The following is a 16,613-nucleotide window of genomic DNA, read 5'->3' on the forward strand; positions in this document are numbered from 1 at the left end:
AAATATTATACCCTATAAAGTTAAATATTATCCTGAATGAAAAAAAATGGACATTTGATAGACTCTTATCCTGAACTAAATAGAAGATTCAACATACAAGAACCAAGAGAAATATGAGGCATATGACAAAGACTGATTATAAGGGATCCATAAGGACAGACTGTTTAATATATATATATATATATATATGTATATATATATATATAGTATGTCTAAGATTCTTATCAATAAATGGGTAGTTCATAAGAAAGATTGGGGTAAACCTGAGTACAATATGAATTTAAAAAGTAAAACCATTTAGGAACAGCTTGAAAGCGTAATTATTTTGTACAAATGAGGTGCAAGGGGAAGAATTGATACAGATGAATTAGATGGGGGAGGAGGCTGGTAGTTCTGATAACCTGCTTTCATCAGGAATGGGTTGAAGAGAGAACAATATGTATGTGTGTGTGTGTGTGTGTGTGTGTATAGAAGAGTATAAAAGTCTTCTAAATTCAGAAGAAATAAAATGGTAGGGGCATAGGGAGGGGGAAGAGTACAAGGGAGGAATCTTTAGAGGGAATGTGAGGGACTAATAAAATAGGGGTATAAAAGGTTGTTTAGATTTATGGGAATGGGAGGATAAGGGAGGGATCCTTGGAGAGGGGTAGGCAAGTCATAGGAGGTCAAGGTAGCGGGTAGAAGTAAAGTAAAGGAGGCAGGAGGGGATAGTAAACAAGAGATATGCACATACATAAAAGCAAAGATCAGGAGGAGAATAGGTTTGGGAAAGTATATGTCTATATATGATGTATGTATAGATATACATATATATGCGTGTGTGTATGTATATATCTGTAGCTACAGAGAAAGATATCTAAACTTTATTGTAGCCTTCTGGGGGTGGGGAAAGGTATGTATATATTTATAGCTATAGAGAAAAAATATCTAAACTTTACTGCAGCCTTTTGTGGGGGGAGAGGGAAAAAAGAACAAAGAAAAGTGCACAGCAGAGTACAAAAGAAAACTCACGAGGAAGCAAAGAAAAGATGGACAATTCTCAACATAACAAGTATTATTTATAATATAGGCTTTCTTGAAATGAAAATTTATTATGTATTTTGAATCCTCTCCTATGTTTTGCTATGCACATGACATGCTTTTTTTTCTCTCTAACTTTGTATTTAAGTGCCAATATTTAAGTTTATGATATATTTTTGTTTCTTTTTTCTATTCTGTATTTGTGTTCTGGTGTTTGAGTCTAAAATAAAATTTTGAAAAAAGAAAAAGAAAAAAGAAATAAATTAAATTCTCCCTTAATTTCTAAGTTATATTCAAGGACCTTCATCTCAGCTGATCCCAAATCCTCCTATCACTTTGCACCAGAATTAATAAGAACCAGCCGTTAAAACAAAATTAGGAAGAAAAAACAAAAATAACATCAGTTATAGGAATTCCCAGCTCCCCTTAGGATACAAATAATTGACAAGTATACTAATGGTGAAACAACAATATCATCAGAGTTCCCAAGGAAATAATTTCCATTCCTGGCATTGATAAGAACTACCCCAAATTAAACCAAAATACAGGGAATAAGAACAGGGTGAAAAAATAGTCAGGACTATTCAACTCTTTTTCTTTTTATACAACTATCTTTCTGCACATTTGCTATGCTTGGCTGGCATGTTTTTGTTTTTGTTTTCTTTTTTCCATGCCTATCATTTGCAATCAGAATGTAGTAAACAATTGCAATCAGTGCATTGCCCCAACATAGGCACAATTATCACCATGGAATGTAGAGCTGGAAGGGACCTTGGAGTTTTGGTCCAACCCCTTCATTGTACTAGATAGAGGGTTAAAGTCCACAGTTATCCTATAGCAAAATCAGGATTAGAATTCAAGTTTCCTTAATTCCAATTCTAATGATCATTTCACCATAATACCAATCAAGGTTGATTTTTTTATCCTCTTGATGAAGCAAATTATACATCTATGTTGGGGCAGGGAGAACTCTTTTTTCATCTTTATGGGAATTTATGTATGTGTGTGCAGCTATGTATTTCTGTGCTTTGTGTAGGAAAAAGTATAGTACCAATGACAGGAAATAACATATTAAAGACAATTAAATAAATTTTAAAATATTATTCTTGGATACAAACTGAAATAATAAAACGTGTAATCACTGTGTAAAGTGAGAGTCATTGACTCATCATATTAAAAACTTCCTTTCTCAAGGGAGTGACTATTACAATCTTAACATGGATATCAGGCCAAGTTATAAGGATGCTCAGCACTGCTTAACACCATGTACAAAGTGGCCTTACTGTGACATAGCTATGCATCCTACTGAAGGGACTATAAATAATTCCCTGACTACAGCAGGTGTTTAATTTAACAAGCACATATTAGTTGACTATTAAGTACAAGATTAGGTGTGGGACTTGAACCCAGGTATTCCTTATTCTGAGGTCAGCTCGCCACTAGTTGGGCTTCTTCTTGCCCCACTCTTGGCATTTCACCCATTCCACTACCCACATGACCCTAGACTAGTTAATTAACCTTTTACTGACCCTCCCAGGTAATTCTCTAAGATGACAAATTCCAGAGAAAGTCATGATCTTTACAGTTAGCATTTCATAACCAGCAGCTCCCACACTGCTAAACTCAGAAGTCAAGCCCCATTTCCCTATCCCCTGAAATGTACACTGTATTATGATAAGCTCTGGGGATAGATACAAAGGCAAAAATGCTTCAGTCCTTGCCCTTGGGAGTTTACATTGGATTGAGAAAAAGGAAAGTTAGGAAAGATATGATATGTTAGGAGATAAATATAATACAAAGAGAATAGTTTTAGGACAAAGGAGAGAACCATACAATGAGCTCTGGGAATATTTTCATAGGGTGAGAACATTTTTAATGGAGTAGATGGAAGGAATGAGTGATAGCTGCATGGAAAATTTGGCACCTGAGCTGAGTTTTTAAAAAAGAGGCAGATTTGGAAAGACAGAATTGAGGAAACAACTCAGACATTAGTGAAATCCCAATGAACACAGAAGCAGACTAAGAAATTTTACGTTACTGAAAAAAAAATCATAAGTATATGAATCTTCATTCTGGCAATGTTACCTCCTCTACAATCTTCTCTGATTGGTGAATTTCTCCTTTGAATCTCAACTTATGGAAGCATCAGTGCCAATCGTGTTCACTCCAAAACTGATTCAGCCATAACTCTCCTGGTACCATCTATAACCCCCTTTCAGTCCTCCTATATTTTTTTTTTACTTCATTAGGATGTATGTTCTTTGAAAAAAGAAAATGTCTTTCTTTTTGATTGTATATGTAATCACAGCACCTAGTAAGCTTTTAATAAATTCTTTGCCTATCTGATTATCTATCTATCATCAATCTATCAATATACCTATTTTCTATCATCTATCTATATAGATCGTTGATTTGGTTGGAACTATACCGTAGAAGACCTTAAATGTCAAACTAAGGAGTTTGCATCTTCCCTTATAAGCAATAAAAAGCCCCCAAAGGTTTTTAAGCAAGGGAATACCTAATCAGAACTGTGTTTTGGGATAAATATTTTGATCATTATGTGATGGATACATAGAAAGACAAAAACCTACAGATAACAGTTGTAAGATTAAAATTGTCCATTGGAATAGCCTTAGAAATAATGGCAATCACCACTAAGGTATTAAGTGAAAAGAAAGCATTAGATAAAAGAGATCATAAAGAAGTAGAATTTAAAGGTCTTATCAACTAATACATATCATAATGGATAGGAAAGAGTCAAAGTTAATGCTGAAATTTCAGGCCTTGCTGAGGGTAAAGGATGGGGTGAAATTCAGAGAACAAGGAAATGTTAAAGGAAGGATGGGTTTAGGCAGGGGTAGGACATTCAGGTATAGAGTGCATCTGACAATTGGAAATAGTATACTAAGGGGTGGTATACTATAGTATACCAGGGTGGGGAACCTGCAACCTCAAAGCCACATGTGACCTTCTAGGTCCTTGGCTGCAACCTTTTGATTGAATCCAAATTTTACAGAACAAATTCTTTTATTATGGGGATTTGTTCTGTGAAGTTTTGATTCAGCCAAAGGGCTGCACTTGGGGACCTAGTGGACTACATGTGGCTCCCCACACCTGGCACCCAAAACAGAGAAGAAAGCCTGGTTCTATTTATACATTTGGTAATCTCTTATATAGAAGTGATAATTTAACCCTTGGAAACAGATGAAGCAACCAAAGGAAGGAGATCAGAGAACACAGAGGGCAATTGCTTTTCTTTCAAGAAATGATAATGCCCATTTATAGGTTTTGTCAATGAGAGATCTGCAAGCTGAAGTTGGAGAATGAGCTCCAATTCCAACTCTGGTGACTCTGGAGAAGGGGTGATAGGGAGTGTTACTGAGACATATTTTGATACGAGAACAATAACAGAAGACTATTGCCATCTCAGCCCATATTTCCAAGATATAATAAATCTATCAAAACTTGCCTAACTAGTGACTGAAATGTACTTCTGGTGATTCAAATGGACATGAAGGACACTGCCAGATGGAATCTAGAATGTACATTAAGGCTTAGTAAATCTTGGACAAGAAATCGAAGAGCTTAGTAATATATAAAGTATTTTCATCACTAATAGCAAATGAACAACTATATTAAGAATCTCATATCAGAAAATAAATTTTGGATTTCTAAAACACGGCTTAAAATACAGGAATAATAGGATTTTAGAATAGAGTATATCTATATCTATATATGGTAAGGTTAAAAAAATGTAGAGATGATGTTACAAATATAAATTAGATATTATTTGTCCAGTGTCATGGAAATCTAATCAAAGGACTTCTTACTGAAAAAGGAAGGGACGGGGAAAAAACTTGCAGGCAGACAATAAACAGGTAGAAAGATATCTATAAAACTAGATACAATAGAAAATAACTATTGCATAGAAAAACAGAAAAGATGCCCAGAAATCTACAAACAACAAAATAAAATAGAGGAACTAAAATTTAAAAAAAAAATAGCATCTGAGATACACTCACACACACATACACATACATACATGTACACATGTATGTGTGTATGACTATAGTAAATACTGATAAAAGTTGAAGTTTTATTGTAAGAAAATATGACATCACAAAATCATGAAAACTTACAAAGATGAAGTATGTGACTGAAATTTCTGTCTGGAAGGGAAAAATTTATTCAAGAGAATAGAAAAAAAGCAGTGAACATTAAGAAGATAAGCTCATATGAACAAATACAAAAAGTTGAGAGCAGAATTATAATGTGTTTAATAATTGATCAATGAAGGGAGGAACAGAATATTGTTTTCAGAACATACTACAGACCACCTAGACAGAAGGAGGAAAGAATTGAGTATTTTGAAAAGCAGATTACAACCCTGCCATGAGTGCCTGATAAAGTAGTGACTGGGATGTCCATTGTCTATAAATCTGCTGAAACTCTCTCTCTGCCAAAAGCAAAGTATATCATAATTTGTTTTATTTGTCTTAATGATGATTTTATCCTTCAAAATGTGGGGGCCACAAGAGGGGTGAACTGGTTGCAGAGGAACAAATGACGGAAACCCTAGGAGGAAAGTTCTATTGTAGACATTCTAAATGACAAAGAAGGAGAGGAAAACCAGGAATAGTATGAAATGAACCCTAGATTTTGAGAGAGTACATTTCAGAAGATTTAGAGAAAAGCTCGGTAGGATCACCTAATCTAAAATTCTTCACAAGGAGTCAGTCCAGGAAGTGATAAAAAGAAAGAAGGGAAACTGTCTAAAGAGGTGCATATAGATGTGCAGGGGATTTAATGACCCACTTATATTTTTAAAAGACATATAGAAAATGGAAAATAGAGAAAGTAATGAAGAATAAAGACAGAAGTGTAAATGAGCCTGCAAAAATAATGTCAAGAATACTGAAGTTCAGTATGAGCTAAGTCTGACAAGGTAACCTGAGGAAGACAAAATACTTTGTATGTGAGTGCGCTTTTAAAAATCTGCATTGGGGGAAAGAGGAGGAACAAAGAAGTTACAGGAATGCTACTTGGCATGGAGGGGATGCTGATAGCAGATGATGAAGAGAAGTGAGATCTACTCAACTCATTTGTTTCTGTTTTCTCTGCCAAGGAGAATAATCTTTTGGCTGGAAAAGACAGAACATAAATATCAAACAGGGAGCTGTAACTCAAGATAAGGTGTATTAGAGCACCTAGCTGCCTTTGATGGAATGAATTCACATCACCAGGACCAAATGAAGAACATTTAGCATGAACTACAAAAAAGCATACTTGACAAGTTTATCAAATTTGCCAATGACAAAGAGTTGGGAGAGATAACTAGTGCTATATGAGAGAGCCAGAGTACAAAGAGGTCAGACAACCCAATATAGGGCCAAATCTCATAAGATCAAATTAAAGAGAGATGGCTGTAAAGCTTTCCATTTGAATCTAAAAATTTCAGCTTTGCAAAGGCAAGCATGGGGAGAGAGTTCCTTAAAGAACTGCTGGTTCATCTGAAAAAAGTCCTAGGAGTTTTATTGGATTGTGAACTCAACATAAGTTAACAATGAACACACACCAAAAAAGCAGTTACAATTTTTAAAAATGCATTTTTTTGCAGCACTGAGAAAGGTATAATTACCAGCAATGGGTGGGTAATACAGCTATGACATGTGTAGTATTATTTTTATTTCTGTGCACTGAATCTTCAGAAGAACATTGAGAAGCTCAAGAACCTTCAGAAGAGAATGACCAAGATGGTGAAAGACCTAAAGATCATGCCACAATAGAGTGTGGAACCAAGATGGTAGAGTAAAGAGAAGATTCTAGTTGAGCCCTACCAATGTTCTCCTCTAAGCAACTGTAAAATAATGCATCAAATTAAATTATAAAGCATCAAAACCAAAAAAAAAGGTGAAATGAGACAGTTTTCTAGCTTAAAGAGATCAACTTATGGACCTTAACAGGACAACTCGAGAGGTCAGAATAAGAGGTCTGTAGTACAGAGGTGGGGGCTGGCCAGCATTGCAGAGTAGCAGCAAGACCAGCTGTGGAGATACTGGTGACAGAAATGTAGAAGTGTACCAAGAGGACTCACTGCCTACAGATAGTAAGGAGATTGAATATCTAGTCAGAAAGACATTACAGGGATCCCTTTGACAGTATTTGGTACAGGACCAGGTGCCACTTGGTAACTTCATTGCCCATTATTCACTTCTGGATCAAAGTTGGAGGTTAGAAAATAGTGCTTACATTTTGGTGGCAAAGGGACAGGAACCCTACCAGGGTGCAGGTCACAGTTCCAGTGAAGAGAACAGCTTTGGTTGCCAGTGAACAGAGACCTTACATGGGTAAGGACCAGAGTACAGACCAGAAGAAAAAAGTGATAATGTCTTTCCTTGGATCCTACCACCTTGGAAGCACCTGAAACTTATAAATGCGTAGAAGTAGCTATAAAAACAGCAGGGCAAAAACATCCTGAAACTTGAAACAGTGACTCCCCAACCCCTGACCACAAGTGAGCAGAGACTAACTCTAATGTAAAGTCCAAAGTCAAGAAAAAAGCAGGAAAGGGGCAGCCAGGTGACTCAGCGAGTAAGAGCACCGGCTCCAGTGTTGGGATGACCTGGAGATCGAATCCTGGGCTCAGACACTCAGCAACACACCCAGAAATAACTGGCTGTGTAACCTTGAGCAAGTTACTTAACCCTGATTGCTTTAAAAAAAAAGAAATAAGCAGGAAAACAACAACAACAAAAGAATCCCACCCCCCCCAAAAAAAAACCAATTATGAAAACAGGGAAGTTCAAGACAGAAATTCAGAAGAAAACAATGATGTGAAAACATTTGAAAGCAAAACCTCAAAGGAAAAGTTGCCAACTATATACAAGCCCAATCAGAATTACCAGGAGACCTAAAGAAAGAAAATTTTAAAGTGATATTAAAAATCAAATTAGAGTAGTAGAGGAACAAATGTGAAAAGAAATGAGGGCAATTCAAGAAAATTATGAAAAGAGAATTAACAGTTTGGTAGAGTCACAAAAATAGTGAAGAAAAGAATTTCTTAAGATCATGCCATATAAGCATTGGATGAATGAACTGAAGGGAACTGAGCCCATATAAAAGAAAATTTTTATGGGGTATATGATACTCATTAGATTGGGCAGTAAATAGAGTGCTGGAGTGAGGTAAACCTGAATTGAAATCTGGCATCAGACACTTAGTAGCAGTGGGACAATAGGCATGTAACTTAAGTCTTGCCACCTCCATTTTCTCATCAATAAAACAGGGATAATAATAGTGCCTGCCACCCTGGTTTTCTGTGAGGATGAAATGGAATAATATTTGTAAAGCATTTTGTAAACCTTAAAGCATTTTTATATGTTATAATAAAATGATAATAGCATGCTATAATACTAATCATTTGTTATGTTTATAATTATTAATTATTACCATCAGTCTCAAAAGACAGAACCAGCAGCAATATGTGAAACTTTCAGAGAGGCTGAGTTAAACTTGCTGTAAGGAAACACTTCCTAACAATTAGAGTTGTTCAAAAACAGAATGGCATGTATCAGGAGTTTGTGGGTTCCCCCTTACTGGAAGTTTTTAGGTAAATGATAGAAAGAGAATTCCTGTTTCAATAAGGGTTAGACTGGATGACCTCTGTGGTCCCTTCCAATGCTAACATTCTGTGATTTTGCAATTCTGTGAAGGCCCATAAAAGGATATAATAGAGTAATTATGATCTTTATTAATGAAGAATTCTCAATTAAAACAAACACATTAAGGAAAAAGGACAGACAGGTATAAATTGCAGTAAATGGACTACTCAAACTGCTATAATTAAACATGGTATTGTTTTGCAATAACTCTCATGAAAGATAACAGGTCTGAAATTTCAGGTTACAGAGAAGACTTTCTGTCTAAAAAAATCCTTCTGGTCCATCCTTTTCTGATGCTTAAAACTCATTTAAGAAGGAAAGGAGTCTAATTCAGCAACTTGAAATAAAGCTTAAAATTCATATATTTTTAAATTAGCTCATGAGCAGGACCAAGAGAACATTGTATACAGTAACAACAATATTGTTTTAAGAACAACTTTGAGTAACTGATGAAGTGACTTTTTGACTATTATAAACACCCAAATTAATTACAAAGACATAAGAAAAAAGACACTAAATTCAGAGAAAGAACTTACAAATTGAAGTATGTATATAATGATTTTACAGATAGACAGACAGACAGACAGATTAGATAGATAGATAGATAGATAGATAGATAGATAGATAGATAGGCAAATAAACATATTTCGCTCTAATGGTAGCTATCTCTTAAGTGAAGGGGGAGAAGAAAAAAGGAAAAAAACCTGATAACTTTATTATATATTTAAAAGGAATACCTAGTAGTACATAAAAGATTGGCAGTTTCATGTACAATCATCTTTCTTCTATTCTGCTATGTTATGGAAATGCTTGTTTTATTTATTAAGTTAGGAATAAAAGATATAATTTTTCTAAAGTTAGCTTGTTGGCTTAAATTCATTCACACTACATTGTGCACTATAGATTCCAAATACTTTTTGAATTCAGATTTTCATAGTAAAGAGGGAAATAGGCACCTATAAGCCATGGTAACATGGCATCCCCTTCACTTACCTCTAAGTATATATTTTCCTTTATGGTTGGTGTGTCATTTTTCGATTGAAACGCCATTTGGGGTTTTCTTGGCAAAGACATAGGAGTGATTTGACATTTCCTTTTCCGGTTTGTTATATAGATAAAGAAACTGAAGCAAACAGTGTTAAGTGATTTGCCCAGGGTCACACAGCTAGTAAGTGTCTGAGGTTAGATTTGAACTCAGGAAGAAGAGTCTTCCTGACTTCCCACTGTGCCACCTCGCTGCCTGTTTTCTCCAATATTTAGAAAATGAGAATTCATTGTTATCATGATGTTTGAATGCTCTAGCTATTTTTCTGTGTACTTTTCCTTATCTAAGTGACATCATTGGCAATAGCATTTTTTGACTAATCCTTAAACTTAACCTCAAAACAATAGTTTCTGTCTCACCTACCTAGGAAGATGTAATTAGTATGTTGGATACAGTGCTGAACTTGAAATCAAAGCACCTGGACTCAATTCCCAGTTCTGATATTTGCTGTGTGACTCTGAACAAGACTCTTAACCTCTTGTTGCCTCAGTTTCCTCCTCTGTAAAATGGGAAGAAAAATACTCACATCTACCTACCTTCTGGGCTGTTAGCCTAAAGCACTTAGAAAACATTAAAGCTCCATTTAAATGTGAGCTGCTGTTATTAGTTCTATGTCAAAAACTGATCTGCACAGTTTTATAATTCTCTGTAATCCAGTTCAGTTAGTGGTGCCAGGTTTTCCAGTAAATTAACCTAATCCATACAAATGTATCTGTACATTATTTCTAATAAACAGTAAGGAATGATAATTACAATATTCTCAACTATTTTATATAACATAGGTAGTATGATAAAATCTTGAATATAATATTATACACAAAATATTTGGGCTAGAATTGTGATTAGATCAATGTAGCAAACTCTTTCTATCCATGCATATCAGCAGCATTATCTATGACTTATTATAGTCTTAAAGAGTTGTTTGGTACCTAAAGAGGTTGAAGTCCTGGACCATGTCCCAAAGACCACAGTCAGGGTCAAGACTTGATCTCAGGAGTTGTTGGCTCCAAGGCTACCCCAATCTTTGTTACACAAAACTGACTTTCATATATCAATCACCAAAGTTTTCTGGGGGACAGCCAGAACAAAAGCAAGGAGTTGACAGATGAAGCATCATATGTGAAGAATAACAAGGGGACCTATGTGGCTGAATCATTAAGTTTGCAAAAGGGAGTAATTTTTAAATAGATTTAAAATATTAGAAGAGACCAGAAGGTGAAAAGCTTTAAATTCAAGAGGCATTCATATTTGATCATAGGAATAATAGGGAACAAATGGAGTTCATTGAGTCAGGGGGATGTAGAGAAATCATTTTGCAGCTCTATGAAGAAGGGATTAGGGTAGAGAAGAGATTTAAGTTAGAGAATATTGAGATAATCCAGAAGACAAAAGATAAGGATCAGAATTAGGGCATTGGTTGTGTTAGTGGAAAGGAAGGGACATACATGAGAGATATTGTAAAATTAGAAAAGAGATTTGGCAATTGATTGGCTATGGGTAGGAAGTGAAAGTGAAGAGTGAAGAATGACACCAAGGTTTTGAACCTGGGGTAGGGCTAGAAGGGTGGTGGTGTTCTTGAGAGTAAGAGGGGAAGTTTGTGGAAAAGATCATTAATTATTTTTTGGACACGTTGAATTTAAGAAGTCCATGGGAAATCTCATTTGAAATTTTCAAAAGGCACCGGGTGATGCAGTGCTAGAGTTTGTATCTGAGAGTCATCTACACATCTACATCTTGAATAAAAGATGACATGATCACCAAGTGAGAGACTATAGAGAGAAATGATAACAAAGCCCAGTACAGAGCCCTAGAAAACCTGCCATTGGTAGGCATAACATTAATAAAGATTTATCATGGACCTGTCTTACTTTCTCAGTGTTCTTACACTTTACCTCCCTCCAAGAAATCTGTTATCCAACTGCACTGGCCTGCCTACCTTCTCTTCTTTGCATATGACACTCTATCTTCCATCTCCAAACCCAGATCTTTAGGCTGGAAATATATTTTCACAATGTTTCAACCAACGTTATAGGGATACTTTTTAGCAACAGAGACTAGAATCCATGCCATTTATTCATTCCTTCCTTTATTCATTAAAAAAAGCAAAATATTTATTGAATGCTAACCAGGTACCTATGAAGTACTGAAAGAGGTAAGGGCTCTGTAATTTTTTTAAGGGCTCTGTAATTTTACCAATGTAAGAACTCCCTCTACCTGTACAGAACTAATACCTCCTCTCCCTTACCCCTACCAATCACTTAGCAGATAGTCTCAAGACCTTCCATAGGTAAAAAAATTCATGGTCCTGAAGTCAAGTTACTGATTGTCCCAAGCTGCTTCTGGGGCAATGGAAATACATATCATAATGACCTGACTTATTTTAGGAGACATAAAAATAAGTATGAAAGGACATAAGGGGAGATAATATATATTCCCCCCAAAATTTTATAACAAAGGAAAATGAGCTAATACATGGGGGGGAAAAAGTAATAGGAGAGGTCAGACAGGGGAGAGGTCACATCATGCTGAGGTGGTAATGGTATTTACCAAAGGTATTCATGAAGGTGTGATTTGAGTTACTGTCTGCTTTGAAAAATAGGATTTTAGAATGCAAAGATAAAGGAAAAACATAGCAGAAGTGAGAATGGCAAAGAAAAAAGGCCCAGAAGTTGAAAAGGATGTGGGGTGGGTTTGAGAAATTGGGTATGAATTGTCTTATTTGATTAGAATATAGGATATATAAAAGAAAAAAATATGAGAAAGATCTGGAAAAAAAAGAATTGAGCCAAATATTAGCAATTAATATCAGGCTAAAGAGTTTGGACTTGATTCAGTCTAAGGCACTGTGATAGTAATGGCAATTAAAGATTCCCCTGTATTGGCTTGGTTTTCAAATTGATTGTATTAAAACCCAGAGCTTGTTAATCCCACCTGTGGGATGGACTTTTTGATGTGAAAAGAAAGTCCTGACTGGGAGGAGCTGGTGACGTAGATTTGGAGAGACAAGAGAGAGGCGGAAGTTCTTTTTTGGGAGCAGCACCTCGTGGAGAGGGAGAGACTAAGAGATTGCTGGTGGCCGCTTTGAATTGCCCTGGACTTTTGAGACCTGCCCCCTGAGCTGCCAAGGACTGAGGAGACATGGCTGTTTTGCTGGTACTTTGTCTGTCTGTTTTGATGTTATTTTGCCAGATTTGTCCACTGGTGAAAGACTGTCCTGTTGAAGAAGTCCTGGAACCTGGCATTTGGTTAAGAAGGCCTGAGACTGTCCTGCAGACAGAGAGTGAATACTGTCCACTGGTGAGGGACAGTACTGTTGTTGCAGGGGTCTGGAGACTGTCCGGCAGACAGAATGAATACTGTCCACTGGTGAAGGACAGTGCTGTTGTTGCAGGGGTCTGGGAGCCTTTCTGTTGGTTCAGAAGCCCTGAAGAAGGATTTTCTTGTCGTATGTTTACAGAAATCCTGGGAGAGGGCTTTGCTAATGTGTTCAGGGGTTCTAGGACTGTTCTACAGACAGAGGATAAATTCATGAAGGGACTGGCAATGTATCTTGTGGCTTTGCTAAGCCTTGTCTCCCCAGGAACTAAGATTGCTGAGAACTTGCCTCTTGTCAAGATGAAGAAAAGACCTCCATTTGGGTATTAAGTGCTGTGCTTAAACTTGATGTAACTCTGGGGTAGATTCAATTGTGATCCAGGGGTGGGGAACTTTTGACCTTTTTGTGTTCTATGGTTGAGCAAATGAATGTATTTTACTTATGTTTGGAAACTAATCTCCATTTGAGAAGAGGGGCTTTGTGGTGGACTTAATTAAGGTATAGCCTAGGGGTGGAGAAGTATTTGGAACAGAGACTTTGTAATTGATTGAATGATTGGAAAGTCCTGGGGTGGGGTAGGCCTTGGAGATGATTTAATCACACTTAGTAAATGCTGTATTTTGAATGATGTCATGTTTTGATCTTCTCTGTTCTGGGTTTGTTACTGAATAAAATAGAGAGCACCTATGCTGGTATTTTGAACCTGGGAAGTTGCCTTTCCTTGGTATTACCTTCCACCCCTCCAGGATCCTTGGCCTTACAATCTCAATCTAAATGGCCATGGATCCTGGAACAAATAGAGGCACTATGCTTTGTAATCCTACCGACTACGCCATAATGTAATGTAATACCAAGGAAAGGCAACTTCCCAGGTTCAAAATACCAGCATAGGTGCTCTCTATTTTATTCAGTAACAAACCCAGAACAGAGAAGATCAAAACATGACATCATTCAAAATACAGCATTTACTAAGTGTGATTAAATCATCTCCAAGGCCTACCCCACCCCAGGACTTTCCAATCATTCAATCAATTACAAAGTCTCTGTTCCAAATACTTCTCCACCCCTAGGCTATACCTTAATTAAGTCCACCACAAAGCCCCTCTTCTCAAATGGAGATTAGTTTCCAAACATAAGTAAAATACATTCATTTGCTCAACCATAGAACACAAAAAGGTCAAAAGTTCCCCACCCCTGGATCACAATTGAATCTACCCCAGAGTTACATCAAGTTTAAGCACAGCACTTAATACCCAAATGGAGGTCTTTTCTTCATCTTGACAAGAGGCAAGTTCTCAGCAATCTTAGTTCCTGGGGAGACAAGGCTTAGCAAAGCCACAAGATACATTGCCAGTCCCTTCATGAATTTATCCTCTGTCTGTAGAACAGTCCTAGAACCCCTGAACACATTAGCAAAGCCCTCTCCCAGGATTTCTGTAAACATACGACAAGAAAATCCTTCTTCAGGGCTTCTGAACCAACAGAAAGGCTCCCAGACCCCTGCAACAACAGCACTGTCCTTCACCAGTGGACAGTATTCATTCTGTCTGCCGGACAGTCTCCAGACCCCTGCAACAACAGTACTGTCCCTCACCAGTGGACAGTATTCACTCTCTGTCTGCAGGACAGTCTCAGGCCTTCTTAACCAAATGCCAGGTTCCAGGACTTCTTCAACAGGACAGTCTTTCACCAGTGGACAAATCTGGCAAAATAACATCAAAACAGACAGACAAAGTACCAGCAAAACAGCCATGTCTCCTCAGTCCTTGGCAGCTCAGGGGGCAGGTCTCAAAAGTCCAGGGCAATTCAAAGCGGCCACCAGCAATCTCTTAGTCTCTCCCTCTCCACGAGGTGCTGCTCCCAAAAAAGAACTTCCGCCTCTCTCTTGTCTCTCCAAATCTACGTCACCAGCTCCTCCCAGTCAGGACTTTCTTTTCACATCAAAAAGTCCATCCCACAGGTGGGATTAACAAGCTCTGGGTTTTAATACAATCAATTTGAAAACCAAGCCAATACAGGGGAATCTTTAATTGCCATTACTATCACAGGCACTGAAACTATTTGAGTAATGGAATAACATGACAAGATCAGAGTAAGAGTTTACTACACTGTCTTCCCTTTTAAACCTCCTTGACACATCATCCAGTAAAATTTCATCTGTATTACATATGAGAACATGAATAAGAATAACAATGATAACCAAAATAACTTCCACAAATATAGTGCTTTAAGGTTTTGTAATAAGAATGTAAATTTTAAAGATCTTCCCTGCCCCTAGGCTAATGTGCACCTGAAGCCTGGGGAGGGAGGCTTGTTTTTCAGTTGATACTTCTTGATTGGCCAGTGAGTCAATAAGGTTGTTACATTCTCTGAGCCAGGAGAAGGCTATATAAGCCCTGATGTGTAGCTTTGTTTTGGGACTCACTTTGAGAAATGTTCTGTGATTTGATCTGAATTCTGGGAAGCCGTTGTTGAGAGTCCCCCGGCTTTGAAAAACCCAGAATGTGGAAACCCAGATGTTGACTGGGTACGGATGTAATGGTTGGACAGTTTGGAAATCTGTCTACTTGATGTTTCTGTCTTGATAATTATGCCTGTATACTTTGAGGTTCAGGGTGCTGACCTTTTCTCCTGAACAAGGTAAACGATATATGTCTGACTGATTAAAGTAAGCTTGTTAACCCATTTTGAGTTGCTTTCCTTTAACAAAGCAGATCCAAGAACCTGTGGTAGCAGCAAACCCTGAGGACGCGCTTGGGGTGCTTGCCGCTACAGGTTTATAAGGTAGAGCAAGGATGTTCCTCCCCATTTTTACATGTAATTGATAGACCCTGATAGACTCATATAAAACAAAAAGAAGTTAAAAACATTTGGGTATATATATATTTTTTTTGGGGGGGGTATATATATATATTCTGAAACATGGCCGTAATTTGAATTCTGTTTTTTTAAGCATTATAATACTTTTATCCAAGCCATATAAATTTGACTTATGTCTGTCCCTACATTTTGTAACAAAAATAAAACCAATAATTTTATTCCCTTTGGGTGATAGTCCAAAGAGCTAATATGCAAAGAGGGACAGTAAAGTACAATCATAAAAGACTTCATTGCAGATTTGTTAAGACCTGGAACCCATTGACATAGTGTCTTATAATACATCTCTTAAAAAATGCAGAAACCTGTGATGCAGACATTTTTCCTGCCTCCCATTACCAGGGATATAATTGTGTTCTATCACCTTATAGTCTGGTAGAAATGACCTTCTTTTAAAAATTCAAAACCCTATAGCAGAAAGAACTCTCTCATTTGTCTTGAAGCATTAAATAGATATCTTCATTTTTTTTCCCCTTGAAGACGCAGCTGTAGAAACTTGGGAACAATACATGACCTCTATTAAAATGTATGACAATCAGCTGACAGGAATCCCATGGGTGTACCAGTACCCCAAACCAAAACTCTATTGTGAAGTTATTTCGGGCTCAGAGAATATGTTGTTCTGAGTGTCAAAAGTCCCTTCAATTCCAGTGGTTAAGAATTTGGAATTGAATTCAGTCTTTTGGGGGTTCCA

The 16,613-nt window shown here is 37.0% G+C and overlaps 1 long non-coding RNA gene across 1 annotated transcript; it reads right to left on the reverse strand.

The window, feature by feature from the left end:
* Positions 1-13,915: 13,915 nt before the first annotated feature.
* LOC138141897 (uncharacterized) lies at positions 13,916-15,089 on the reverse strand. Its single transcript, XR_011163302.1, has 2 exons — positions 14,619-15,089; positions 13,916-14,585 (listed from the first exon to the last, which is right to left on the reverse strand). It is a non-coding gene; the product is annotated as an uncharacterized lncRNA (long non-coding RNA).
* Between the last annotated feature and the right edge of the window lie 1,524 nt (positions 15,090-16,613).

Source organism: Petaurus breviceps, unplaced genomic scaffold (assembly GCF_028583685.1).
Source record: "Petaurus breviceps papuanus isolate PSGF00001 unplaced genomic scaffold, PetGlider_PUasm1.0 90504, whole genome shotgun sequence".
In the NCBI taxonomy this organism is placed as follows: Eukaryota; Metazoa; Chordata; class Mammalia; order Diprotodontia; family Petauridae; genus Petaurus; species Petaurus breviceps.